Source organism: Canis lupus, chromosome 8, assembly GCF_011100685.1.
Source record: "Canis lupus familiaris isolate Mischka breed German Shepherd chromosome 8, alternate assembly UU_Cfam_GSD_1.0, whole genome shotgun sequence".
In the NCBI taxonomy this organism is placed as follows: domain Eukaryota; kingdom Metazoa; phylum Chordata; class Mammalia; order Carnivora; family Canidae; genus Canis; species Canis lupus.
In genome coordinates this window covers 43,620,079-43,647,981 of record NC_049229.1, presented here as the reverse complement: position 1 = coordinate 43,647,981, position 27,903 = coordinate 43,620,079, and the positions used below count along the sequence as shown (strand labels likewise).

Genomic DNA, 27,903 nt, shown 5'->3' with positions numbered 1-27,903 from the left:
AAGTTCAGTCACCACATGATGGAGACCTGCCAGGAAACCAAAGTGCTGAGGTCTCCTCTCTGCCAGCCCCTATCTGTAACACCTAATTCTTCTCCTTTTTTCCGTTGCCTAAATTGTGGGCTTTGAGAAAGCAGGCCGCAGCAAATAAGCTGAACTGTGCCATTTGACACTGGGTTTGGTCTCAGGGTTTAAATACTTGACAGGGGAGGGGGCAGTTTACAGCCCTACTCTGAGCACCCAGCTCTGTCCCCATCTAGCTATAGGCGAGGATTTGTTTAATATGCCATTTCTACTACAGTATCCAAGTCATTCTGTGGACAGAAAGTCCTATCAGGCCTCATAATCAGTAGTGTCCTCCAATTTAACTCACTCGACGGAAAGAAGGTCCCTAAGCAGCACATGGTTACCACTTAAAATTAACATAAATCAAAATACACCAACTTAAAGGCTGTGAACTCTATGAGGACATGGTTATGCTATGTGTTACAGTATCCTCAATACCTCAAAACCTTACTGTGTATGCCATCTAAGCCTGGCATACATTCTGTATCACATAAATACTTGAGAATACTGAATGAAAAAATGAATAAACATATGAATATTGTGCACATACCATAAATGTGTACCTTGGAGAGTTATGGATGCTCCAGATCTGAGAAAGAGCTTGAGGAAGTAATGCTTTGAAAAGCTTCTAGAAAGACACCAGTTTCAATTTCACTAAATGGTAAGCAAATTAGAAGCTAACAGTATAATCTAGCAGTTAAAATGTGGGCTCTACCATGAGCTATTTTTGTGACCTTCGGCAAGTTATTTGTTTGATTTTGGTTTCAACTGAAAAAAAAGGGGGGGGGGAGGATAACAATATCTACCACAAAAGTCTGTTATTAAATGAGACCAAGAAAGTAAAGTTCTTGGCACAAAACATGGTACACAGTCCTCCAGAACTGTTCCTATCATTTGCTATTACTGTTGCTTTAGTAAACACCTCCTTTACTGAGGGGGAGGCAGACCTACTCCTGCCCCTGCACCCAACCGAACTGTGAAAATTTTCATTTCTGGTTGAATATGCATCTAGCTAAAAAAAAAAAAAAGCAAAGCCGGGCAGCCCCGGTGGCGCAGCGGTTTAGCGCCGCCTGCAGCCTGGGGTGTGATCCTGGAGACCTGGAATCGAGTCCCGAGTCGGGCTCCCAGTATGGAGCCTGCTTCTCCCTCTGCCTGTGTCTCTGCCTCTCTGTGTGTGTCTCTATGAATAAATAAACAAAATCTTAAAAAAAAAAAAAAAAATGCAAAGCCCAGAATATTGAGAACTCAATGCCAAGAACATGTCTATACTAGCCTCCACTAGATGGTGACAATTTGGGTGTGGAATTCCCAAAACAGAAAAGGTGTGTGCATCCTTCATACATACATTTTAAACCAGAGGAACGAAAAGATCAAGAAAATGTGTTAGCCCCCCCCCCCCCCCCCCCGCAAAGGATGCAAAGACACCCCTTCCTATCTCTGCAGATCTAGGAAGGGCGCAAACGCCCGCAGCTAAGTGAAGCAGGTAGTTTCACTGCACCTCGGTACAGAGCACACACAAACCCTGTTAGCAAGGGCAACAAAGCCCAGCGGGTCGCCTGCCCCCCGAGACCACATACAGCAGCGGGAGCTGCAGGATTAGGCCTCTTGGCCAAGGCATGGACCTCCACCTAACAGCCAAAGCCTTGATTTTGACGCCTTTTCCGTCTTGGGCCCCCCGTCCCCCACCCCCACCCCCACCCCATGCTAATCTCGTTACAGGTAACTTTCCACTTCAGCAGCCCGCAGCCACACTATGCGGGAGGGTCACACCTACACTATTATTTGGAGTCCCTAAAAACCAGGAGTAGAAAAAAAAAAAAAAAGAGCTAAACAGGAAGTGGTTTCGGGGAGTCTCAGCCCGGATAATAAAGTTTTTTTTTTTTTTTTTTAGGGTTAAAGAGCAGACGAGGCGCGCGGGGAGGGCTCCAGCAAGCTCCGACGCTCCCACACACGGACTCCCAGATTTCCTCGGAAAATCCACCGCCGCCCCGCAGGGCCCGCCGCCGGGGTCGGCCGGGAGGAAATAAGAGGTAGAGAGGGGGCCTCCGTGCAGCTTCTCTCCGGCGAGCCGCGGCCGGGAGCGCGACCCTGCACACGGCGGGCGAGGCCGGGCGGCCCCCCGCCCCCCCCCCCCCCCCCGCGGCCCGCCGCCCCCAGCTCCCGGCCGCAGCCCGGCCGCCGCCGCTCCTCCCGCGGCCTCCGCACAGCCGCGCCGGCCGCCCTCCCGGCCCCGCGCGCCACCGGCGCGGTGACAGCGGGGAGCCTCCGGGCGGCCGGCCGGCCCCGCGCCCCTGACAGGCGGCCGGGCGCTCGGGTGACACAATGCCGGCCCGGTGCGCTGACAACTCACCCGGGGACGGCGCGGCGACCTCCGCGAGGGGGCTCCAAGCGTCCGCGCGCCGGGGTCCGCTCCGCCGCCTGCGCGCGCCCGCAGCCCTCTCGGCTCTCGGCGAGGCCCTGCGTGCCCTTGTCTGGCTGGCGCGGGCCGGAGCTGCGGGAGGAGGCGGCTCAGGAGAATGGAACGCGGCGGCGGCGGCGGCGGCTCCCGCGTCACTGGCCCAGCTGTACCGCGCGGGCGGGGGAGGACCGCGGAGGGGGAGGGGAAGGGGCGGGCGGGGGGCGGGGCCAGGCGCGCACGCAACAAGCGCCGGCGTCGCGCCGCGGGGACCGCCCCCTGGGAGGCCCCGCCGGCCGACGGCTGCCAGCACGCACGCGCCGCAGACCCGGCCGCACGCCCCGCGGGAGGCGAGCCCGGAGCGCGGCCGGCGGGGGGGGCGGGGGGACTCCTTAAAGGGACAGTCACGCCTACCGCGCTTGACCCGCTCGCGGGCGGTGGGTGGCACCGCCTCGGCCTGCGCCGCGTTTGCAGTGCGCTCTCCAGCTCTTTCACTAGTAGTATTTTGTGTATTTTCTCTTCCTTTGGATGTTATTTAGGTTATAGGATTACTATTATTTGCAGATAATTGGTTTGCTCTCCGTTTCGCGGGGCGCTTTCATGCACGTTGCCTTATTAGCTCTTGAGTCGACCTAGGGCCGACGCGGGTCATCATCCCCCTCTTCAGGGGTCCTTCCCAAAAGGTGTAGCGTTGATTACCAAGCTCGAAATTGCCCCGAGAGAGTGGGTGCGTGTAAAAATGCAGACTCGGGATCCCGCCTCCAGCCCTTCTGATTCAGGAAACCCGGGATGGGACTCAGGGATCTATTTTAAGAAGCATTCCGAAGTGATTTCTCAGCACCGAGATCTGTGTTGCGATCTCAGCACACCAAGGATCTGAAGGTTGCGAAAACTAGTTAAGAGCAAGGACTGGCAGAGTCGGGGCTAGGACCACGCCATACTCCTAACTTGATTTCCCATCCTGAGCCTTACCTCTTTGGGCTGTTTTCCAGCATACACTATGCGAACAGTTTGTGCACTGTATTGCTACATCGTTTGTTGGTGATCTCACTGCAGCCCCGGGAGGGAAGTCCTCCGTTTGTGTGTTTACAGGGCTTGTGGCCCGTTTATGGCAGTGATGGTGACTTTTTACCTTTGTGCCCCTGGACCTTGTACAGTGCCTGTTCAGAGGTGCTCAATAAATGTTGCCAGAGGGCAGCCCGGGTGGCTCAGCGGTTTAGCACCGCCTTCAGCCCGGGGTGTGATCCTGGAGACCCAGGACTGAGTCCCACATTGGGCTCCCTGCATGGAGCCTGCTTCTCCCTCTGCCTCTCTCTCTCTCTCTTTCTGTCTCTCATGAATAAATAAAATCTTTTTAAAAATTAAAAAAATAAATGTTGCCAGAGCTCCTACTTGGGAAACAGTGCAGGAGTTTGCGGTTGGACCCACAGACTTCAGCCTCCTGCAGCTTAGGTCAGGCAGGCCCCTCCTCCCAGATAGATACACTTTGGACAGGATACTCCCCCTCAGGGCCTCTCACCTAACCTAGTTCTAGTAGGTTCTCTGGGAAAATGCTGTGAATTAACAGGGCGTGTCCTTGAGGTAGCTCAAGCCAGACCAGCAGAATGTCCCTCCCCACCCCATGCACAGGCACCCATCCCCAAGAGACTCCTACCCCTCTGGGCCCCACAAAACCTGTGGCTGTAGCTACCTTTTCCATTTGTCTGTCCTTGCTCTGCCTTCTTTCTTCCTTGCCTTCCTGCTGGGCATCCCTTCCTTCCTGCTCATTTCAGCTCCCTACTGGGGCTGCAGCTGCCCAGACCACCAGGGGGTTGAAAAGCAAGTATTGGGTCTGCCTGGATCTGCTACAGAGCTCAGAAACCCTGTGTGGGCTGCAGGAACACCCCAGGCATGCCCAAGGCCCAGGAAGGAGACAAGGAAAGGATGGGGGAAGAATCAGAGAAGACAAGTGGAGAGAAGAAAAGGTGGGCAGATTACGTACAAAGGGAACTTGGCTGTAATGAAATAAGGCTGAGCATCAGAGCTCCTGGCTTTGTACTGCAGTCAGTCTGACCACTAACCACCTCAGTGACCTCATGCAAGACCCACAGCCTCTCACACAGTAAAATGGCTTCTGAGACTCTTTGCAGATCTGTAACTCACTTCCTAAAATTCCTCCCCTGCCCCACCCCCCACCCCCTGCCCAGTGTCCACAGAATCAAATCAAACTCCCAAGCAAGGGCTGTGTCCAGTGCTCCATGGCCTGTCCCAAGTCCTCTCCATCCTTCCACACACCTCACATACTACCTGCGTACCTGTAACATGCCACATACTTTCACATCTCAGAGTTTGTGCCCATATTTCCCTGTGCTGGAACGTCCTCCCCACTTACCCTTTGCAGACTTTCCAGAGCTCTCCTTCCTTTCTGTGGCATTTTGGATAAACCTCAGTTTAGCTTGTATTTCCACCTGCTTTATATTGCAGGATCAGGGGTGAGTCTTTTCTCCCTTTGTAAATGCTGGCTCCCCAGCCTCTCCTCTCCCATTTCCCTGCTGCCTGAGATTCCACTGGCCTCCTATAGAACTGAGCAAAAGGCTGTTTACATTCATTCTGCTATGGTTCTTGTCTGCAACACTAGGTTGTTATTACCTGGCCTAGGTTAACATTTTTATATCATTGAAAATATAATTCTTAAAATGAGGGTTACGAATAATTTGGACTTTGAGATTTTAATGTGGGAAGAACCATTTTTTAAATTAAAAAATTGTTTTAAATTTTTGTTTTTTTTAAATTTGACAGCTTTATTGAGACCTAGTGCACATACCATACAATTCACAATTTAAACATATAATTATATATTTAAAGTATATAGTTCAATGGGTTTTAGTGTATTTACAGAGTTGTGCAACCATTACCACAATCAACATTTTCATGATCCCAAAAAGAAACTCTATACCCATTAGCAGTCACTCCTCCACCCCTGCCCACAACCAATAAGCTACTTTCTTTCTCCATAGATTTGCCCATTCCAGACATTTTGTATAAATAGAATCATATGATAACATGGTCTTCAGAATTAATTTTTTGTATCTTACACCTATCATAATGGCTTTGAAGGCCAGGGCTAATTTTTTATTTTCATTTATTTATCTAGACCCTACCTGTTCTAAAAGGACTTATATTGGCTCTTAGAGCTGGTGGTATTCCTGGGTCCTTCCAGATTTCCAATACAAATCTTAATACTCTAAGCCTAGGTATTGAAGATGGCTTGGAGTTGGACCAAGGTTCGTGCTGAGTAGTCAATCATCACAGTTTGTCTGGGGCTGAGGGAGTCCCTGGGACTTGGGACCTCTGGTGCTAAAACTAGGAGAGTCCTGGCAAACAGACAAGTTGGTCACTCCTGTGATATGAGTCAGAGGGCATGGTTTTCTTTCTCCCTATTCTAGGAATCTAACTAGTAGCTTCCACTTCACCACTGAAAGGGCAGGAAGTAAAGGAGAGAAAAGGTTGGGAATTCGTACTTGGTATCTGTGTTACTATTGTTATGTTTAACAGCAGGAATGACAGCTACTATTTATTGAACACCTACTGTGTGCTTGGTACTTGGCAGAGACAACTTTATACATGTAGCCACGAATTTTGACAACTATCCTCCAAATTAAGTATCATTATCACCATTTTACACATGAGGAAAGTCTCACAGAGATTTTTTTTTTAAGATTTTATTTATTTATTCATTATAGACATAGAGAGACAGAGACACAGACAGAGAGAGAAGCAGGCTCCATGCAGGGAGCCTGACATGGGACTCCATCCCGGGTCTCCAGGATCGCGCCCTGGACCAAAGACAGGCGCCAAACCACTGAGCCACCCAGGGATTCCCTCACAGAGATTTTGTAATATCAAAAACTAAATGGGACCCCTGAGTGGCGCAGTTGGTTGAGCATCCAACTCTTGGTTTGCACTCAGGTCTTGATCTTGGGGTTGTGAGATAGAGCCTCGCTTTGGGCTCCACACTCAGTGTGAAGTCTGCTTGAGTTCCCTCTCCCTCTGCCCAACTCCCTCTGAAATAAATAAATCTTAAAACAACAACAACAACAAAAAACCCCTACAAAGTATGTATGTTGTAAAACAAGAATTCATTCTTGTTTTTGTTCCAAAAGTTATACTTTTCCAAATACATCATATGGCCCTTCCTACCCCCAATAAAAATAACAAATGATGACACAAATTGCTATTATATATTTCTTGATCTTTTTGAAAGTGCTTTCTTGCATACCAGCTCATGTTATCTGCACAACATCCCCATAAAATGAGACATTATTAAACCCCGGTTTTGACCTATAATGAAATTGAGACACTGAAGCAGGTTACCAGCTTATCTGACCATGGGTTTCTTGTTTTTTGTTTGTTTGTTTGTTTGTTTGTTTCTAAAGATTTTATTTATTTATTCATGAGAGACACAAGAGAGAGGCAGAGACATAGGCAGAGGGAGAAGTAGGTTCCCTACAGGGAGCCTGATGCAGGACTCAATCTCAGGACCCTGGGATCACCATCTGAGCTGAAGGCAGAGGCTCAACCACTGATCCACCCAGGTGCCCCAGGGTTTCTTGTTTTGATTCAAGATTCCTTGGGCAGCCTTCAAAGCCCTGTGACAGTAAATAAGTAAACCCACCCTACCCCAGATGTATTCAAGCCATCTTCACTACAGAAAGAGTTCAAGATGGGTGGGCCAGGCAGGGTTGAACCAGCAGGATTGAGGGGCAGTTACCACCCTAGGGAGGAAGATGCTGAACTCAGGTGGCTGGTCATCTGAATATGCAGGCCCACGCCATTCATCGGATATTCAGGAGCCTATGACTTCTGACACGTCAGGAACCTATGAGAGCCAGGCTCGGTGACCCAGGCCCTGTTGGCCACTAGTCAGGGGGCTTTGCAGAGGTCAGAGGCCAAAGCAGGGCTACTTAGACTATGATTCCCTGCCCTGGATAAAGGGACACTTACCTGATTCAGCGTGTACCTAATGCTGCCCACTTAGTAAGTACGTCTAAGAGTATAAGAGAGTGACAGTGACCCGTCCTGCTTTTCCGAAACACTGACAAGTCTTTGATATTTTTATCTCTGACACAGACCAGGTAAACTGGATCAAAGTGTTGGCCCCGTTTTACACTCAGGCAAAAGCCAAGGTAGCAAAGAGCGTCCACTCCCTCTGTCTTCAGAGGATAACTGTCCAGATCCCACCTCAACAGGTTCCAGTCACTCTGTTTCCCTGTTCTACTTTCTGCCCTTTGCCCCAGGGCTGGGCAGTGGCTGATGGTGTCAACTAGCTGGGAAGAAGGAAGGCACTGGGGGCAGCTCAAGGCCTGAGCCTTTGTTTTTTTTTTTAATTTTTTTTTTTTTATTTATTTATGATAGTTACAGAGAGAGAGAGAGAGGCAGAGACACAGGCAGAGGGAGAAGCAGGCTCCATGCACCGGGAGCCCGATGTGGGATTCGATCCTGGGTCTCCAGGATCGCGCCCTGGGCCAAAGGCAGGCGCCAAACCGCTGCGCCACCCAGGGATCCCGGCCTGAGCCTTTGCAGACACAAACTCCACCCACATGGCTTCTGGTCATTTGACACTGCATTCCTTTGATGACTTTCTTCCACGAGGCTTCCCTGGCAGTTCATTTTCAGGTGACTTAATGGTGGATTGGTTCTGCTAGCTCTGAGCTGCAGGGGGATGGAGAAATGGAGGGATCCCCTCCATCAGAGTGTCTGAAGAGGCAGAGGCTGGGCTGGGAAGTTCTGGCGGTCACTGGCAGCCAATTCACATCAGAATGTGAATGGCACTATGCTAATGGCTTTACATACATGATTTCATGTCATCCTTGCAGTAAACCTGTAAAGTAGGTATTAATACTATTATCTCCATTTTACAGATTAGGAACCTGAGGTGCAGACAGGTAAAGATAAGGTCAAGGCCGTAGTTACTAAGTATCAAAGGCCTGCCTACCTCTTAGGAAGTACAATCACAATTTGCACTGCAAAAGACAAATGTGATTTTTAAAGGGGTACCACTGTGGGTTACCTGCAGTGCTGGAACCTGCTCATACTATCCTTAAGAACCAACTATAAAATTGCCAGGGTTTTTGTGAGCTGGCTGTTAAACATGGGCTTTATTCAAAATTAAATTATATATGTAAAATTAAATAAATTGGGGAGCCTGGGTGGCTCAGCGGTTTAGTGTCGCCTGCAGCCCAGGGCCTGATCCTGGAGACCTGGGATCAAGTCCCACGTCAGGCTCCCTGCATGGAGCCTGCTTCTCCCTCTGCCTGTGTCTCTGCCTCATGAATAAATAAGTAAAATCTTTAAAAAATTAAATTAATTATATTTTAAGTAATAAATACTCAAAACTTACCACTTCCCAATTATTTTACTGTATTTATCTTCATCCAATAATGTTTCCAAATTTATTTACAACTATTATATATGTATGATGGGAATGCTGTATATTATGCTACTTAGCATCTCTTCCCAACTCCACGTTCAATAACACCTCATCGGTAGCTTGAAATCAGACATAGTTAAGAGTTTTTTTACATCACACAAATTAGCAACTGCTACAAATCAGACCCCACTCCTAGAACAAGTTGTTAAACATTTACCAGCCCTGTATCTGCAGAAACCACCGTGTGGGAATACAGAATCCAACGTAGGTGGCCCAGGGCTAGTACACACTCACCGGCAAAGCCAGTAGGGAGGGGGAGGGGAGGGAGCATGTGGGGTACCTCAAGGAGACAGCCAGACCCCAGTGTGTCATTCCATCTGCCTCCACTGACATGCACTATGAATATTTCTTTTTTCTTTCTTTCTTTTTTAAATTTCCCCTGGTAGAGCTGGACCTCCAGTTACCAAGGGAGAAGAAGGGGCAGGAATCTGAAAAGAAGCCCATCTGGAAGAAGGGGACGCCAATCCCAAGTCCTTTGTGAATGCCTGACCTCTAGTGATGGGAGTGAGAATGCAGGCTTCTGCTTTTTGTAACCTCATGACAAGATTCTCTTCCTCCACAAAGCAAAACATCCCCCCCACTCCACCCAGAGCTCCCTACCACCGGGTACAGGACAATCCGTGTAGAACAAATGGAATATGGACAGAAGCACCTGCTTCAAACAAGAGGGTTTCAATTACTCCCTCAGAACCTATGCCTCCTTTGGATAGCAGTGTTATATAGCACCCCCTTACTCCCAGGAAATGAAAATCACGGATAACATAATCTGCCTACACATATAACTGTAAAAACTAGATGCATACACATGTGCACCAAAAGACATCAACACGAATGTTCACAGCACCTTATGCACAACAGCAAAAAGCTAGAAACAACTCCAAAGTCCACTTACAGTAGAACGGATAAATACATGGTATTAAAGCCGTACAGTGGAATACCACGCAGCCGCAAGAAAGAACAAAGTTCCAATTCACACAGGACATTGACGACATTGACGAATCTCACAAATATGATTCTGATTGAAAGAACCTAGACACAAAAAAGTATACACCATATGATTCTATTTATATAAAGTTCAAAGATGGGAAATTGTGCAGGAAGGCAGCAGGAGGGGACTCCCAGGCACATGGATTGCCTGAGGATCTTGTTAAGATACAGATTCCAATTTATGGGTCTGGGATGAGAACCCGAGAGCCTACATTTCAAACAACCCACCAGGGCTGCTTACTCTGTTGGTCTAGAACCATACCTGGAGATTCCAGTTTATGCTTTCTCAGCGGTGGCATTATTTATATTTTGGACCAGATAATTCCTTGTCATGGAGGACTGTCCTGTACATTGTAGGATATTGGGCAGGATCCCTAACCTCTACCCACTGGATGAGAGGAGTAGCCCCCTAACCATGACAACAGCAACAAAAATGCCTCCAGATATTGCATGTGTCTCCTGGGAGAATTGACCTCAGTTGAGATCCACTGCTCTAGAATCTACAAGAACTCTTAAAATGTAACAGTTTATATGTTTATGGGGTTAACTGGAATATAGAGAAGCTTCAAGTGCTGAGGCAGAGCAGACCATGTAATTTGTGAGGCCCAGTGCAAAATAAAAATATGGGTGCTCTTGAACAAAGAGCACGGAAAAAGTGCTGCCAAAAGCACTAAACCACAAAGCTTTTGGCTTTAGAAATACTTTATCACTTTTAAACTAATAGTGATAACAGTGATATATTACATATAACAACATAAACTCGCAAATCATAAAACATTATTTGGGGTGTTATTATGCTGTAAATAATAATACTTTATTAATGTTTGATCTAGAATAATCCTAAGAATTTTCTGGCTTGCTTTTCTGTAAAATCATTTATTAGGTCATCAAAATGTATAATTTTAGAAACTTTATTTTCAATCACTGTAGTTGAGAATGATGTTAGTTGCTCTTGGCAAACGCAAGATCGCAAATAATTTTCAATAATTTTTAATTCTGAGAAAGAATCTTCTGCTTATGTAACCATTACTGAAGCTGTTAAGAGTATTTTATGGGTTGTGACAACACTGGATGGCATTTCTGATATATTATCTCAAAATATAAAATTCAGTGCATTTAGAGCTGACAATTCTTAGGGAACATTTTTTCTAAGCAGATTTAATTCTTGATACAAATCAGTTTCATGCAGGTCTGAATTTGATCTTAAATGTAAGTTTGCACAATGGCCTCATAATGTTCCCGCTAACATTTCCTGTAACTTGTGGAGGTCATACAAGAAACCGAAAGTGGCTTCGTCTGTTGTGTATAATTTAAATCACCTACTTAGGCGCCCTTTCATTGTCTCTTCAATTACAAGGAAAGATTAATTTTGAACTTGTCTTGCTTGTTAATAACTGGTTTAGCTGAAGCTTCATGCAAATATAGTGTTCTCCAGTTAATGGGACGACCTTTAAATCTTATTTCTCTTTCTAGGTCTGTGAATCTTTGCTCTGCAATTTTGCAGCAATTTTCAAAATTGTAAATTCTAAACTCCTTGACGAATTCTAACAACTTGCTGATAGGCTCTATTGCAATGTCTATGTATGTGCTCTAATTTTGTAATAATTTACTGACAAAGTTGACTGGCTGGATGCCAGCAACCCTTGTCCAGGAGCTCAGATCCTGGAGTTAATATTAGTATCTATGCTGCAAGGATGGGCTACAGGGATGCAAACGGGCCACCCACCCGGGTCCTTGCCCTCTGGTAGAGCTCCTTCTTCCTCCTGCAGTTATTACTACTGCTGCTGTCACTGCCACCAGTCTGGGCACAGGGCTGGCCTGGCCACCTCAGGGCCCAATGGTGTTCCAGACTGTCCCAGGACAGTATTTGCATGTGCAGGGCCATGAGGCCCACTGTCTGCCCTGCTATGTGTTGTCACCAGATACCTTACCTCATGCATGCTCCATGAACCACTGGATTTGACTTACAAAACACTTACCTATTTTGAAGATAAAATTATTAAGAATTTTAAGATTGAGACAGAAGAAAAGCATTAAATCAAGTCAGGGTCCTTCTGAGCACAGGTTGTTGTTCAATCACACAGTGGTACCCCCAAGAAGCTGGCCCTGCATGGGGTAGTGACAGGCAGTGCAAGAGATGGGGCTTAGTGAGAACAATTTACCAGGAGAATCCCTGGGCCTCTCAGAGGCAGCAGAAAGGCAAATGGAAAGGGGAGCTGAGCTAGAAGATTCTGAGGGCAATTGTGGTGTGGCACTGAGTTTAGAATCAACATAGGCCTCCCTCGGCATGGCTCCAGTTCCATGGGGGCAGGCTGTTGTGCACCCTGGTGGGGACAGGGGTGCCTGGAGAGAGCAGATCCCAGGGGACTGCTGGTGCCCACAGTTTCTTAGGGAGTCTACCCTCCGACTTCAGGGCCCCCTCCTATCACTGCTAAGTGTACTCCCTGCACTCTCTCTCATTGCTGCTCCCGCTCCAATGTTTTTCCTCCTCTCCCTTCTCTGCCCCCTTTGCAAATTTGTCTGGGGCAGGCCCAGATCTTCCTCAGTGGTAAGAAATACTTCCAGAGAAAGATTAATTTCAGAGCAGCTAGAAGATGAAAGCTTCTCCCAAAAACTAAGAACAAATGGGAAAAAAAAACACGACAAAAAGGAGACTGGCCTCAAAATGCAGATACCTTTTGAAGGCTTCAGTGAAATCCAAGCCTCCAGCCTCTCAACAGCTTGCAGGGAATGTCGCCCAACTTCTGAAGTAACCGCCCAAGAACAAGCCCTGGTCTTGAGCTGAGATGAGCAATGACAGCAGAGAATTTGCTTCACTGATGGAACATCCTGGCCCCAGACACACATTGTCAGGGATGACTCCGGGGCTGTGACTGTGGCTTCTGATAAATTACATGTGTGCACAAGGTCCTGGGAAAAGAGTGGATTCACATTCAGGACAACCCTGTGAGGCAGGGATTATTAGCCAGCTTTAGTGATGGGAAACAGGGGCTCAGAAGTCAGGGCACTAGCTCAGAGCCCCCCAGCTGATAGGCGTCAGAGCCAGGATTCAAACCCGGGTCTGCCCGACTGCAAATCCAGCATTCCTTTCCAACACTGTGGGAGGACGTGTCTCTGCTCCGATGCTGCCCTTCAGCAAAATCAGTAAAGGGCAGCTTTCACCATGTATTTTCTCCCTTTTTTTTTTTTTTAAGATTTTATTTATTTATTTATTTGAGAGAGAGGGAGAGAGAGCATGAGTTGGGGACGGGAGAGCAGAGGCAGGAGAAGCAGGCTCCTCGTTGAGCAGGAAGCCACATGTGAGGCTCGATCTCAGGACCCCAGGATCATGATTTGAGTCTAAGGCACATGCTTAACCAACTGAGCCACCCAGGCGCCCCAGGGGTCTTTTTCAAACCCCCTGATTTGCTCTCTTCTTTGCCCTGACTCAGCGACCCAGTGCTACACTCTGGCAGTGGTGGTATGACAGGCACGGGAACTTGCCCATGGCAAGACCTGTCCTCCAGCTGGCACACCTCTCTGGTCCCTCAAGACACCTAATCCGAAAGGGGGTGAGCTGCTGGGCTGTCTCAGCTGCTGGGCTTTGTGTACAAAAGCGTGGTTTTTGGATTTGGTGCCTAGGTTAGTTCTATCGTTTTGGGTTTTTTCCCCAAAGCCCGACTCCTTTGCAAATTTCAGGCATTAAGTTGTTCCCATGTTTAAAATGGGGCAGCTGAGCACAGAGCTGGGGGAGGGAAGACTATCCATTGAGTGTCGAGTGGGCGAGGTGTCAGGGAAATGTTCACAGGAACACTTGTTCTGTGCCCTTTTCTTTCCATCTAAAATGACTCACTGCAATTTCAGTCTCTCGGGCACCCAGCGGGCTCCCCAGGGGCCCCTGACAGCTGACCCTCGCTCGGCCTCTCCATCAGTGCAGTGTGTCCAGGTCTTTGTTCGAGAGTTCTGCGGGCTATCCAAAGCCCAGTCCAAGCCTGCTGGCCGCCCAGCTCTCTGAATGCTGGCGAGCCACAGGCAACATCTGCTCCAGAGGCTTAATCCAGCATTTGGAAGGGCTCCCTTCCGAAATCTCTGGCCTGGCACCACTCCCAGCCCCAGTCAGCAAAGAGCTGCAGCATTTATGTGGCTTTTCCAGTAATGGCTTTGTATGGTCTAGGGAGCAGCTTTGATGTCCCGCGGAGCCAGGAAGGGCTGAGGATGGAGGGAGGCGGAGGCGGAGGCAGAGAGCTGAGGAGACGGGAAGGCCTGCATCCACTCGCTCAGGCTCCAGACCTTCCACCCAGCACCTGAAGGCTCCAGGAGACCACAGATGTGACTTAACATATTTCAAATTCAACTTTAATACCAGTCCTCAGGCAGAAATACTTGTCAGTTCTAGCAGAATGTTGTGGAATTTGGAGTTAAGGGGGGTGTCTGTGAATGCACCTTTTCATCTAGTTACAGGGCATTTAGATATTTTGTGGCCATATTAACAAAGACACTCTTTCTGCAGTACTGCTGTCTGGGTTCCCCAGCTTCTCAGATGATTTCTATTGTGTTGCTCTATAATATGCCCTGAAAGAAGACAAGGCTTTTGTGACAAGTGATGACATAGATGCTCAAAAAACAATTAGTATTTTGATGGAAGTCATAGCACTTTGCAAAGTCACATAATTAATGATCCAATGAATCCCAAGGCCCAAAAAACAATTTAATTCAGGGACCTAAGATCCCTACAGCCTCTCTGGCCCCTGAGCCCTGCTACGGGTCCTCCTGGGCACCCTGTCCCCCAACCCCAGCCCCCTGCCCTTTCCCAGCTAGACCCACTGTAGTCTTTCTAGAAGCACTGAGTGTTCACTTTGTGAAACCATCCTAGGATCTCTCAGGTTTCTCTCCCTTCCTACCCCAAACACACTGTCTTCTAGCCTGCCTCAGGCTCTGCCCTCTGACCCTAGCCCTTCTACACGTATCCAGTCCACCCCAGAGCCCCTCAGAGCCAAGGTTCTCAGCAACCCCGCACCCTGTCCCATCCCAACCTTAATAGGGACTGGCTCTCTCCAGACATGTTGGGTTCAGGAATAAGATTAAGTGAAAGCCCATCACCACTGACTGTTTTCCATACACCCTCTAGGGTATAAAGCCCCTCCTAGGCTCTTATACCCACACTCCAGAGGCCTTACCACTTTCTCCCTGAAACTGGCATCATTGGTTGGAAAACTGAGCACCAACGAGATTCCTGAGTGCTTCTTTCCAATGATAGGGACTCAGGCTCTAAAGGAAGCTGAGGGATTGCCAGCTCACTCCTTTCTTTTGCGGGTGTCCTTAACATCATCAGAACATCTTCATGAGCACCACATCAATTTTTGTGAACACTATGGACTTTTATGACACTTAGAGTCTTCAGGCATTTTGCTGGGCCGTCACTTCAGTTAGTATTACCTTTAACAGAGATCTAACTACTGTGGCTTAAACACACTCACCATAGCTGCCATAGCTCCAGCCATCACATTCACATTCAGGTAGTAGGAAGAAGAACCAGGAGAAAAGGAGGTGCTTTCTTGGAAGCCCCACTCAACCACTCACATCTTTGGCCACTCCTATTCGCAAAGAAAGCTGGGAAATAGAATATTTTAGCTAGGCACACTTTTATTTTTTTTATTTTTTAAAATATTTTATTTATTTATTTATTTATTTATTTATTTATTTATTTATTTATTCATGATAGACAGAGAGAGAGAGAGAAGCAGGCTCCATGCTATGTTGGGAACCCGACGTGGGACTCGATCGCGGGACTCTAGGATTGAGCCCTGGGCCAAAGGCTAAACCACTGAGCCACCCAGGTATCCCTAGGCACACTTTTAATCCCAATAAAGCCAATCAATTCTATATTAAGCAAGATGGTAAGAATGAATATTGGATAAGCAATTAGCAATCTTTGCCCTACTGCTTTTTAATATTTTATCTTTCTTGTCACCCTTGGGTTAGATATGTTTTGGAAGTCTGAATTCCTTGGATTTTATAAAGGTGAAATGGAGACTATCCTGCAAATTATATAACATCCCTACTGGTGTCTGGTTACAAGCACTAGGCAGTGCACATTCACCTTTCTGTGCTGAAATATTTAAAACTATTTTTAACCTCATGTTAGTTCAGGTCAAGAGTATATAACTTACGGTTTCTTTACAATTAAGCTTATCCATCATGAATTTACAGTGCATTTATAAAACTTCACTTTCAATAAAACTTCCCTGAAGCAGACCCCTAAGCAGGCACTCTTGTGTTCTTTCAACATGGCCCTGGGCATCATGTCATAGGAAGCTGAGTTGCCACAGGCCTCTCTTCCCCCATGCACTCCCTTTGGAATTAGAAAACCCATATTCTAGTTTTGGCTTCACCACTTAGAGCTGTGTGAGTTCAAGTGAGTTACTTGGCTTCTCCAAGGAAGAAGAGCCTTGCTTTCTTCCCAAATAAAATATACACAGTTAGAATTTCCTATTCATAACTGAAATCCCAGAAGTCTTAAACACTGAGTTTTTCCCCTAAGTTTGGCATAAAAACTGGTTAAGTTATATACTCCAAACAGTCCAGATGACTAGAGTACTAATTTCTTTCTTATATAATCCAAAGAGCCTACTCTTTACCATTATTTATATAATACGTCTTTTTTTTTGATAATACATCTTTTTAAAAAAGATTATTTATTTATGAGAGACACACAGAGAGAGGCAGAGACACAGGTCGAGGGAGAAGCAGGCTCTCCGTGGGGAGCCCGACGCGGGACTCAACCCGGGGACTCTGGGATCACACCTTGAGCCAAAGGCAAACACTCAACCACTGAGCCACCCCGGCATCCCAAGATGATATATCTTTGTATTACATGTACATGGTGCAAAATTCAAAATGTATCAAAGTGAAAAATAAAATTTGTCTCCCATGAATTCTTCCCAGAGACAACAGTGGCTTTTTAATGTATCTTTCTGGAGATAGCGCCACACTTAGAAATTACCAAGTGTTTTCAGTGGGTGCCTCTGGAAAATGGGATGAAAAGTGATTCCCTTTCTTTCTGTGTTCAATTTTTATACTGTTGTAGTTTTATGCCAATTATTTAATCCTCAGTTTTGTCTTTGGTAAAATATGTACTATTTTTATAGATTATCAAGGTATATATCTATATCCATATCTATATATATTGGTATACAATATTGTCTGTGTAGCCCATATGGATAATGCGCTTATCCCAGATTCCATCCCAGAGCAGGCACCCAGTTCCTTCCCCTCCTGGTCATAGGTCAGGCTGAAATATAGCTGGGCCCAGGCTCCAAACATCAGATATGTGCTGGCTGCTGACTGGATGGTTTCACCTGGATATCCACCCTTGCATGATGAGGAAGTAAGTAGGTGATGTGTCAGGACAGGCAGGCCTCAAAACCTTTCCAGAGTTCTTGTCCCCTCTCTGTCCTCTTCCCCCTACTCCTCTAGGCAAAGGACTCTGGAGTCTACTTCTTTGTGTCAGGACTAGAGGCCCAGGAGGCTTCCAGGCAGATCCAAGTCTTGCCTTTGTAGTATGAAGGCAGAAAAAAATCATGTCACCACTCTCCTCTAATCAACAGGGACAGGACTGGCTACGTAATTTGCAGGACCCAGTGCAAAATGAAAATATGAGGCCCCTTGCTTAAAAATTATTAAGAATTCCAAGATGAGGGGCACCTGGCTGACTTAGTCAGTGGAGCATGCAACTCTTGATCTTAGGGTTATAAGTTCAAGCCCCACGTTAGGTAGAGATTACTTAAAAATAAAATAAAATAAATAGAATTCCAAGATGAAAAGAGAAATACATTAAACCGAGGGCAGGGTTATACCAAATGTGGGGCTCCATGAGGCTGCACAGTTCTCATGCCCATGCAGCTGGCGCTGGACTGAGCCAAAATATGCTCTGTCCCCACAGGAAGGCCCTCTGTGGGCCACCCCTCTCCCTACCACTTTGGTGAGGCTTTCATAGTATTGCCTCCTCTTCATTCCACACGTGAGGGCATTTGCAAGAAGAATTTGACCTTGGAAGAATCTGGGGCTCAGATGGAGTCTGTATCCACCCAGCCAGCCAGCCAGCCAGCCATATGCGTGCACAGAACTAGCTCTTCCAGTGATCTCTGGGCTGTCTTGGAGGTCTAAAATGTGTGCCCAGCATAGTGTACAAAAGTATTTAACTGAGTGTCTTTAGGTAGAACATGCCCCTTCTCATGCAGCCATGGTCCTCTACTCTGGATTGCCAGAACCTGCTACAGAAGATACAATTATCTGGCTGATGTCCAAACATTTTAAAAATGGAGAGCCTCATGGGGTCCCTCAGTTGGTTAAACATTCAACTCCTTGCTCAGTGGGGAGTCCGCTTGAGATTCTCTCCCTCTGCCTTTGCTCCTCCCCTCCCTCTAAAATAAGTCAATAAATCTTAAAAAAAATAAAAAATAAAAAATAAACTGAGAGCTTCAGGTCATGATCGCTAGATCTAGCCCTGTGTCGGGCTCTGTACTGGACGTAGAGTCTGCTTGGGATTCTTTCTCCCTCTCCTGCTGCCCCTCTCTCTCTGCTCAGGCTCTTTCTCTCTCTCCCTCTCACAAACAAAATAAAATGAAATAAAATAAAAACATAGAGTCTTATACCTCACAAGGTAACCCAGCTCATTTTCAGTTTGATCTTCTCTGGGAGGCATGGGGAGGGGGCAGGGAGAAGGGATTCCTCAGCAAATGGTTCCCCTCCCCAGAGACAACCACTGTTAATTAGTCTTTGAATATCTTTGCAGAGATAGCATGGCTTGAGCCAATCTGAGTTTTTATTTTTAAAGATTTTATTTATTTGAGAGAGAGAGAGCCAGAGAGTACAAGTTGGGGGAGAGGGGGTACAGCAGAAGGAATGGGAGCGGCAGGCTCTTGGCCAAGCAGCAAGCCTGTGTAAGGCTATTCAGACAATAGATGCTTACATAAGACATCTTCATATCACTGTCTTAGTTATGATATAGTGTTCCACAAAAGAAGGATAATATTCCCTTATCAAGCATTAGGCAGCAGGTGTATTACAGGCACTATTTCTAGTGTTTACAAATATTAGCTCATTTATACCTCGAACAACCCTATGTCATAGGGTAATAGAATCTTTGTTTTACAGATGAGGTGACAGGGTTAAGAAGTGGAATGGGTCAGACAGCTGACGTGGGACAGAGTCAGGATTTAAGGCCCGGCCAAGAACTCCAGAGCCCATCCTCTGACTGCTCTGCTTGCTCCACTGCTTCTCTGGACATTTATACACATCCATATGCTTCAACAAAACCATGCATATGCATAGTTTGACTTACTTACATTTTTTAAAGCCTAGAAAAAGGGGAACCCCAGGCGGTTCAGTGGTTTAGCACCTCCTTTGGCTCAGGGCCTGATCCCAGAGACCTGGGATCGAGTCCCATGATCCTGGAGACCTGGGATCAAGTCCCATGTCGGGCTCCCTGCATGGAGTCTGCTTCTCCCTCTGCCTGTGTCTCTGCCTCTCTCTCTCTCTCTGTGTCTCTATGAATAAATAAATAAAATATTTTTTTAAAAAAGCCTAGAAAAGGTATTAGAAGGAATTACATAAAATATTACCAGTGATGGCCTCTGGATAATGGGAATAAAGGGATTTCTTTTCCTTTATCTTTATATATTTTTTTCTACATTGGGAATTATCTGCATATATTCATTTCATCAGTAGGGAAAAAAAGAAAATCTGATTTCTTGTAACTCTTTCCAACTGATCTAGATTTTTCTGAAGGAAAAATCTCAACCTGGGATAGATGATCTTCTGACCCTGCTCACAACGCTGGTGTGGCCACATTATTGTCCCTCAGTGTCTCAAAGTACAGTCAGTGCCCAGAGTATGCTCAGATCTCAGGTGGGGTCTAACCTGCTGTGAGGGAAGGATCCATCTGCTCCTGCACCCTAGACCCTACTTTGATCAGAGTAACTCTAGATGACATTAGCCCTCCCAGATCACTGTACCTGCGGCCCCTGTCAGCCAGGCTGGTGTAGGCAAGTCCATCATGCCCTATGTTTAGGTCCAAGTACAGAACCTTTCATTTATCTCAATCAAGTTCTTGAAAATCAATCTAGAAGGACAGCTCCCTTAGAACCCATTAAAATCCAGTACTCTGTTTCCCAAAGGTACTAAACCTGCTCCTGCCTAAGGACCTTCCCTTGGATCCTCCCAACTGTGGCTCCTTTTGGCACTGATGTCACTTTTTTAAGGATACTTTCCCTGACCATTCAGTCTAAATTGCTCTGCTATCCCACTTATTTTTTTATAGCACTTCTGTGAAATTACCTTTTTAATTTTTTTTTTAAGTAGGCTCCATGCCTAGTGCGGAGCCCAGTGTGGGGCTTGAACTCATGACCATGAGATCAAGACCTGAGCTGAGATGAAGAGTCAGACACTTAACCGCCTGAACCACCCAGGTGCCCCTGAAATTATCTTTTTAATTTTTTTTACTTCTTTATTCCCATTCTCCTCACAAGGATTTATCTCCATAAGAGTGGGATTTTGTCTTCCTTACCTTAAACACTGCCTAGCACATGGAAGGAGCTCAGTAAATTTCTGGTGAATAGGTGAGAGAATGAATGGAGTTTTCCCTCGTGAAGGGCTTCAGATGGTTTTCCAAGCCTGTCTCACCAATGCCAGCTATGTGGCCTTGGGCCTTTCACTTCCTCTCAATCTGTTTCTTCGTGTGTCAACTGTCAACTGGCTAATCCCCACATCTCAGGGTCACCGAGAGAGCGTTCACTAAAAAAGGAAAAGGTATGTGGTAAAGTGAGAAGTGCCTGGCATATAAATCCTAGCAACAATGATTTTTATTGTCTCTCTGCCCAGATTAGCACCATCTGTGATCACACTGTCTACATCCAACTTGTGCATAAAGCCCTCGAACGGCACAATATTTGGGGCAAAAGCATCACTAGAGGTGAGCCATATCGCTATAGTCTGACTAGGAACATGCTTCTCAGGGCACCTGGGTGGCTCAGTCTATTCAGTGTCTGCCTTTGGCTCAGGTCATGATTTCAGGGTCCTGGGATCGAGAGCCCTACATTGGGCTTCCAGCTCAGTGGGAATTCTGTTTCTCCCTCTCCCTTTGCCCTTCTCCTCTGCTCGTGCCCTCTTTCTCAAATAAATAAATGAAATCTTAAAAGAAAAAAAAAAAAAAAAAGGAACATGCCTCTCCATTCTCAACCACAAGGGATACCCAGGACCCAGTGTTGCCCTGATCTGTCAGGTTAGTCAAGAAAAGGAAATGAAAACAGACTGGCTCCATTCTTGGTGATCATTCGTTTCCTTTTGAGGTTCACAGACCATCTGTGGGCTGACCTCAGCCACTGCTGACGTCAAGTTCACTTTCTGCCCTGGGCTGGGCTGATCTGGGTCCAGGTGCCTGGCAACTGAACACCTGTGTGCCCTCATCAGATCCCCTGGGCTGCCCTGGGCCCTGACCTCATGCTGTGCCAAGTCAGGAAGGACAGGCTCTGGGTGTTGCCAGGTTGCTCTTACGGGGAGAAGCTAAGGCCTGCAGTGACACAGAGAAGGAAGAGAGATTGCTCTGTGAGGCAGAAGGCTGTGCTCAGGAAAGAGCCTGCAGCCATGTGTGATCCTCCAAAACACTGGCCAGAAAGTGCCTAAGATTCTCACTATTTGGAATTTGTTCTTTAAAGACCATTCCTCTAAAAAAATAAAGAATAAAAAATAATTTAAAAAAAAATAAAGACCATTCCTCTGTAAGCATCCTTGAGCAGAAGGCAAGTGCTCCATGAAGAAAAGACAGTTCTCAGTTTCCATCTTAGGATGACTTCCTTGATAAGAGGAAGACTCTAGACCAGGAGGCTTTGGGGGAGGCCCGAGGAGAGCTTTGAGAGAGAGAGCTCTGGGTGGGGTGCACCCCTGGGGCACTGCATGAGTGTACAGGGAGAGAAAATGACTCAGGGTAGGAGGATGGGAAGGTTCTGTTCTCCCCACATGCCTGGCCTGGTGAATTCCCATTGGTTCTTAACATCTGGGCTGCAATGTCACTTCCCCAAGGAAGCCCTCCCGTTTCCCAGACTGCATTAGATTCCCTTGTCATTTGTTCGCAGAGACCACACTTTTTATTCATTGCTCTTATCCCTTGTTGCAATGTGCACCTGCCTCTCCCTCCACCCCATCCACAGATACCGCAGGCTCTGTGAGCGCATGGCCAAGTCTGTCTGTTCAGCACAGCCTGAGCCCCTAGCCCTGGGCCTGCACACAGGAGGCACTCAAGAGCATTGAGTGTCGGATGAATGACTACAGGAGGATGAAAAGCCAAACAGAACTGGAAGGGCACAGCGGAGGGCTCTGGCTCCCCCATTTCATGTTGCCCTGGGCCAGTCTGACCTCCCTTTGTCAGATACAGAGGGCTTGGCTATGCGGGGAGGCTGACGTTCCACCTCCCATGCCAGGCAGGGGAAGCCGGTGTTTCCCGAAGATCTATGTTGTCATTGTTCCAGCTGCATAATGAATAACAGCCCTTCTTCCCCAAGGATGAAGTCATTTCCCTGGGATCAACAGAAAACCCACAGGAGAGGAAAGTAGCATTTATGGTATACCTACTATGTGCCAAGCAATTGGGTATGTTATCTGATTCTCACAACAGCTCTGCAAAGCAAGCATAATTTCCTTTTTTTCTTTACTTTATTTCTTTTCTTTTCTTTCTTTCTTCTTCTTTTTTTTTTTTACAGATAATGCCACTGAGATGTTAACTAATTTATTATGTTTGTAAAAGAAGACAGAGCTGAAATTTGGTCACATGTCTATGTCATATAGGAGGGTATCAGAGCAAGCCACACTTAGTCCTGCGTGCTGCTGGCAATGCTCACAGCTGCCTCCCCGCTTGCCTCAAAGACCGAAGGCAAGATGGGAAGAGCCTCCCCAAAAAAGAAAAAGGGGGAAGCAGAATAGAGAAACGGGACCAAGTATACTTCTGCTTATTTCTCAAATCTTTATTAAGTATTTATAAATAGGCACAGGAGCTGGGGACAAATGCCAAAAAGTACAGATCCTCTCATAGAAGTCACTGTCTAGTGGGTGAACCAGATAAGACAAATCAGAAATTACAGTTCAGCAGGACTGATGTTATTAGATCACTTATTCTATTTTTTAATATCTGAAGTTCTCTATTTAAAAATGTTTTTAAGGGATCCCTGGGTGGCGCAGCGGTTTAGCACCTGCCTTTGGCCCAGGGCGCGATCCTGGAGACCTGGGATCGAATCCCACATCGGGCTCCCAGTGCATGGAGCCTGCTTCTCCCTCTGCCTGTGTCTCTGCCTCTCTCTCTCTCTCTCTCTCTCTCTCTGACTATCATAAATAAATAAAAACTTAAAAAAGTAAAAAATAAAAATGTTTTTAAAAAATAGGTACTGTAGCTCCTACCAAACGCAAAATGCTCAGGGTGTGGTGAAAGCACAGCGGTGAGGCGCCCAACCCAGAATGAAGGTCTAATCAGGGAAGGCTTCCCTGAGGAAGGGACTTCTGGGCTGAGTTTTGTGAGGCAAGAGGGAGTTCATGTCACAAAGTAGCATGGAACAAGTATTGTAAATACTACACGTAGACCGGGAAGTGTAAAAGAGCATCACCCGCTCAGAGAAGTGTGGGTACAAGTCAGCTCCTACAACCCAAATGAGGAAGACGTGGTCTTCAAGTAGCCTTGTGAAACTGTCTTTCAAGGGCACTCAGCACATCCCTGGGTTTTAGGGATTTGGTTTGGTGTTTTCAGGCCTCACTTTAGAGGATTAGCGCCAGAGCTGGGAGATAAGCAGGGGAGCGGCGCCGTCTAGAGGTCAGAAGGTGAAGTGCGCATTAAGGTCCCTTCTCAGAACTTGCCTCGAGTAAACAAAACAATCCTGCCTTCTACCTGCTCTCTCAGAGCATGAGGGAAATCCTCTCATTTCCAAGAACAAGAGGTAAAATAAGTAGAGGGCAATGTTTCCAAATGGAGCAGAGGAACTGAAATCCAAGTCAGAGACATAATCTATAGACCAAGGAAATCAGCCAAAAGAAACCTTGGATGTGCTCATTGTTTCATCCAAATTTAGGAACAATAATAATGACCTGCTACTTATTCAGTGCTTACTCTGCACCAGATACATAGGTACACTCTGCTGCGTGCTGAACATATTTAATCTCGTTTAAGTCTCACCAACAGCCTTATTTTATATTAGGTATTTTATATTATGCCCAGTGTGGGGCTTGAGGTCAGGACCCTGAGATCAAGAGTCACATGCTCCACCACCTGAGGCAGCCAGGCACTTCTCAGCAACAACCTTATAAAGGAGACATTACTATACCCATTTTGCAGTGAATAAATGGTAGTTTGGAAACGTTGAGTTACTCTCCTTGAACACACAGATAAGCTGGGATTTGGACCCAGGTATGTGGACTCAAGCTCATGCTCTCAACCATTGGGTTAGACACCTGATGGATATGGCCATTAGACAGGTTCAAAGTGAAACACAAGAAACAAGCATTGGCGAGGCTGTGGAGATAACAGGAATCCTCTTACACTGTTGGTAGAAATGCAAATTGGTGCAGCCACTGTGGAAAGTACTATGGAGATTCCTCAAAAAGTTAAAAATAGAGCTACCCTACGATCTAGTAATCATATTACTAGGTATTCACCCAAAGAATACAAAACACTAATTCAAAGAGATACATGCACCCCTATGTTTATAGTAGCATTAACTGCAATAGCCAAGATAAGGAAGCAGTCCAAATGTACATCGATAGATGAATGGACACAGAAGAGGTGGTGCATATACACAATGGAATATTACTCAGCCATAAAAAGAATGAAATCTTACCATTTGCAACAACATGGGTGGAGGAGAGAGTATTGTGCTAAGTAAAATAAGTCAGATAACTCTGATGACTAATCAAAGTGGCTCAATGGCTCAAAATATTTTGGCAAGGCCACTTCCCTTGTATATACGGTGAGCAAAGTAGCACCAATTAGACCCCATTCCCTCTTGATGCATTTAGTAGGTGGACCTGCTATGGACCCGGCCTTAAGCAGTTGTGAATGGAAACAGACAGGGACCTGCCCTCCTGCAGCTTACAAGTCCCTACCACCCACACACCAAGTTGTAGCCAAGCTGGTAGTCTTTGGGTGATTCTTTTTCTACAGGTGATTTTTTTCCTTTTTTTTTTTTTTTTTTTTTTTTGGTTATTTTCTCATTTCCTACTGTGATAGACATATATATTACTTTAACAAAGTACAAAATAAACACTTTATCTTTAACATACATACCTTTTACCTGCTATTTTGTGTCCTAAACGTCTTCTTAAGGTTTTAGAAGACTAAATGTTTTCTTTAGTCTCAAGAATTGGGAATGGTGATATTTTATGCTGTGTAGGACTCTGGGTCTCATCAGGAGACAGAAACCACACAGTAATTTAAACAGAGGAAGCTGGTACAAGGAAGTATTGAGCTATAAAAGGAAAGTAAATACAGAGATATAAAGAGAACTCTCAAGGGTTCCCTAAAGCTGATTTAGAGTATTCAGGAAGGACAACTGGGGAGAGGATCACCCCCTTCCTCCTGACCCCCACCTTGTGACGGATTCAGGGCTCACTGGGAAAGGTGTGATTGCAGCTTGCAGCCCCCTGAGTGGTAGAGAAGTTTGCAGTGGAGCTGCTCCGCAGATGCCTCACAGCAGGAAATGATCGTCAAAGGTGGACTGAGGCTGGGGAGAGGGTGTGAGAGCACCAGTAGCAGGGCACAAGGCAAGGCTGAGCACATGTGGTGTCTGCCTCTGGAAGGCCCAGGAAGGTGCTTCCCAGGCCAGTGCCGGGCCTGCGAGTCACTGACTGCTCTGGGCACGCAGCTGGGGTAGGCTGCGGGCGGCAGCTGATCCCCGCACACCTGCACCATTCATCACCCAGCGGGAATGAGAAAAAGAAATCGCAGCACAAAGGAACCAGGAATAGAAGCACCTTTCTCCTGCAACGTCCCTCCAACTCCCTCTACTGGCAAACCTTTAACGCTGGGCTTCCTGCCGGGTGGAAAATGCAGACAGTCCACTATGCCAGAGCAGGTGCCAAAGCGTCAATTTGAAGGTGCAAGGCAACAAATTGATACCTGGGCCCAAGCTAGCAATCAGTCATTAGAACAGGGGCTGGAAAATTTGTTCTGTAAAGAGCCCAATAGTAAATATTTTAGCTTTGTGAATCATGCAGTCTCTGTCAAAACTGCTCAATTCTGATATTGCTGCAGGACAGGTAGTACAGACAACATGTAAGCAAATAAATTTAGCTGTGTTCCAATAAAACTTTATTTACAAAAACAGCCAGTGAGTAGATTTGGCCCACAGATCATAGTTTACCAACTCTTGGTTTAGAGCTTTAGATGGAATAATCTCTGTTCTGTGAATAGGATTATTTTGAGAAGAAAGGGGATAACACAAACGCATAGAGCTGAGGTGGGTGGTGAGGGCTGAGAAAAATGAATTTAAATGGAGGTATAATGTCTACATTGTAGGAGGGTTGGGTTTTTTGTTTTGTTTTGGTCCAAATTGACTACTATGGACTGAATGTTTGTGTCTCCCCCAACTCAAATGTCGAAATCCTAACCCCCGATGTGATGGTGTTTGGAGATGGGGCCTTTGGGAGTAAGTAAGTCATGAGAGGATGGAGCCCTCAAGATAGGATTCGTGTCCTTAAAAGAAAAGACAGGACAGAACTTTCTCTCAATCTCATTTTGCTTTCTGCCGTGTAAGGACACAAGGAGCTGGCTATCTGCAAACCTGGAAGAAAGGCCCTCATCAAACACCAGACCTGCCAATACCGTGACTTTGGACTTCCCAGCCTCCAGAGCTGTGAGAAATGTTTGTTGTTTAAGCCACCCAGTGCATGGTAGTTTGTTATAGGTCCCAGACTGCCAGTGAGCTATTATATTTAAGGATTGAACAGGGTACTTAACAAACTAGCATCTCTAAAGGCCTATGCAAGGCAAAATTACAGTCCACATTGTGGCCTCCTCTTTTGAGGAAGGTGAGGCTCAGAAGAGCTAAGAAACTTGTCTCAAATCATACAGCCTGATTGAGCTGGCCTTTGAATGTGTAATCTGTATGACTCTTAAGCCCACCTTCCTCGCCACCATGCGTACTACCTCATCCACAAGGAGCAGGTGCATGTTCCCAAACGGGGCTCCTATCTTTACTGGGTGCCAAAATAACCTTGGATTTAACACCTTTGATCTTTGGCAGGCTAGGATGCCCAACCTGAAAGAAATCAGTACTTAACCTGTTTGAAACCCAACTCCTGAAATGTCCAAGACACTTAAAGTTGAGAGGTGAGAGATATCTGACTGTTCACTGGTACCTCCCACTGTTTGCCATTCAGTTCTGCTAAAGTGGCCCGTTAGAGATCAGTGTCCCATTTTGAGGGTCCCCTTTTCATGCCTTCTCTTCCTATGACCTTCCCAGTTGATGAATCATTCCTTAATCAAAGGTGGAACATTCGTTGGGCTTCCCATTAAAAGTTACAGATCCTAGATATGTTTCCTTCTTGATTTTGACCACACCTATAAGATGAGGTTTATCTAAATTAATGGTAACTATTTTGGGCAGCCTGGGTGGCTCGGCGGTTTAGTGCTGCCTCAGCCCAGAGCGTGATCGAGTCCCACGTCGGGCTCCCTGCATGGAACCTGCTTCTCCCTCTGCCTGTGTCTCTGCCTCTGTGTGTGTGTGTCTCATGAATAAATAAATAAAATCTTTTTTAAAAAATGGTAACTATTTTATCACCACTTATTGACAATATATTGGTCTAGGTACTGTGCATATATCTTTCCAGTTTTGACAACAATCCTGGAAGGTAGGTAGCTATTAGTGTTCCTACTCAATGACAGAGGTGGCACTCACATAGCAGACATTATTAATCTTTGAGGTAGGCAATGGAATGGGATTCTATGTAGAGGAGAAAACCAAGATTTGGAGAGCTC

General features: G+C 46.3%; 1 protein-coding gene and 1 long non-coding RNA gene across 3 annotated transcripts in view; one reads left to right on the top strand and one right to left on the bottom strand.

The window, feature by feature from the left end:
- SUSD6 (sushi domain containing 6) overlaps positions 1-2,571 on the bottom strand; it is a 97,804-nt gene extending 95,233 nt beyond the window's left edge. Inside the window, exon 1 of the mRNA XM_038545068.1 lies at positions 2,414-2,571. The gene's annotated coding sequence lies outside the window, so the exon portion shown is untranslated. The remainder of the gene's footprint in view (positions 1-2,413) is intronic.
- On the top strand, positions 1,815-27,528 carry LOC119872886. 2 transcript variants are annotated; one of them, XR_005363479.1, is made up of 3 exons: positions 1,815-2,093; positions 26,681-26,779; positions 27,170-27,528. It is a non-coding gene; the product is annotated as an uncharacterized LOC119872886 (long non-coding RNA). The 2 variants fall into 2 exon arrangements; XR_005363480.1 differs by lacking the exons at positions 26,681-26,779; positions 27,170-27,528 and adding an exon at positions 9,314-11,288.
- The last annotated feature ends 375 nt before the right edge of the window (positions 27,529-27,903 follow it).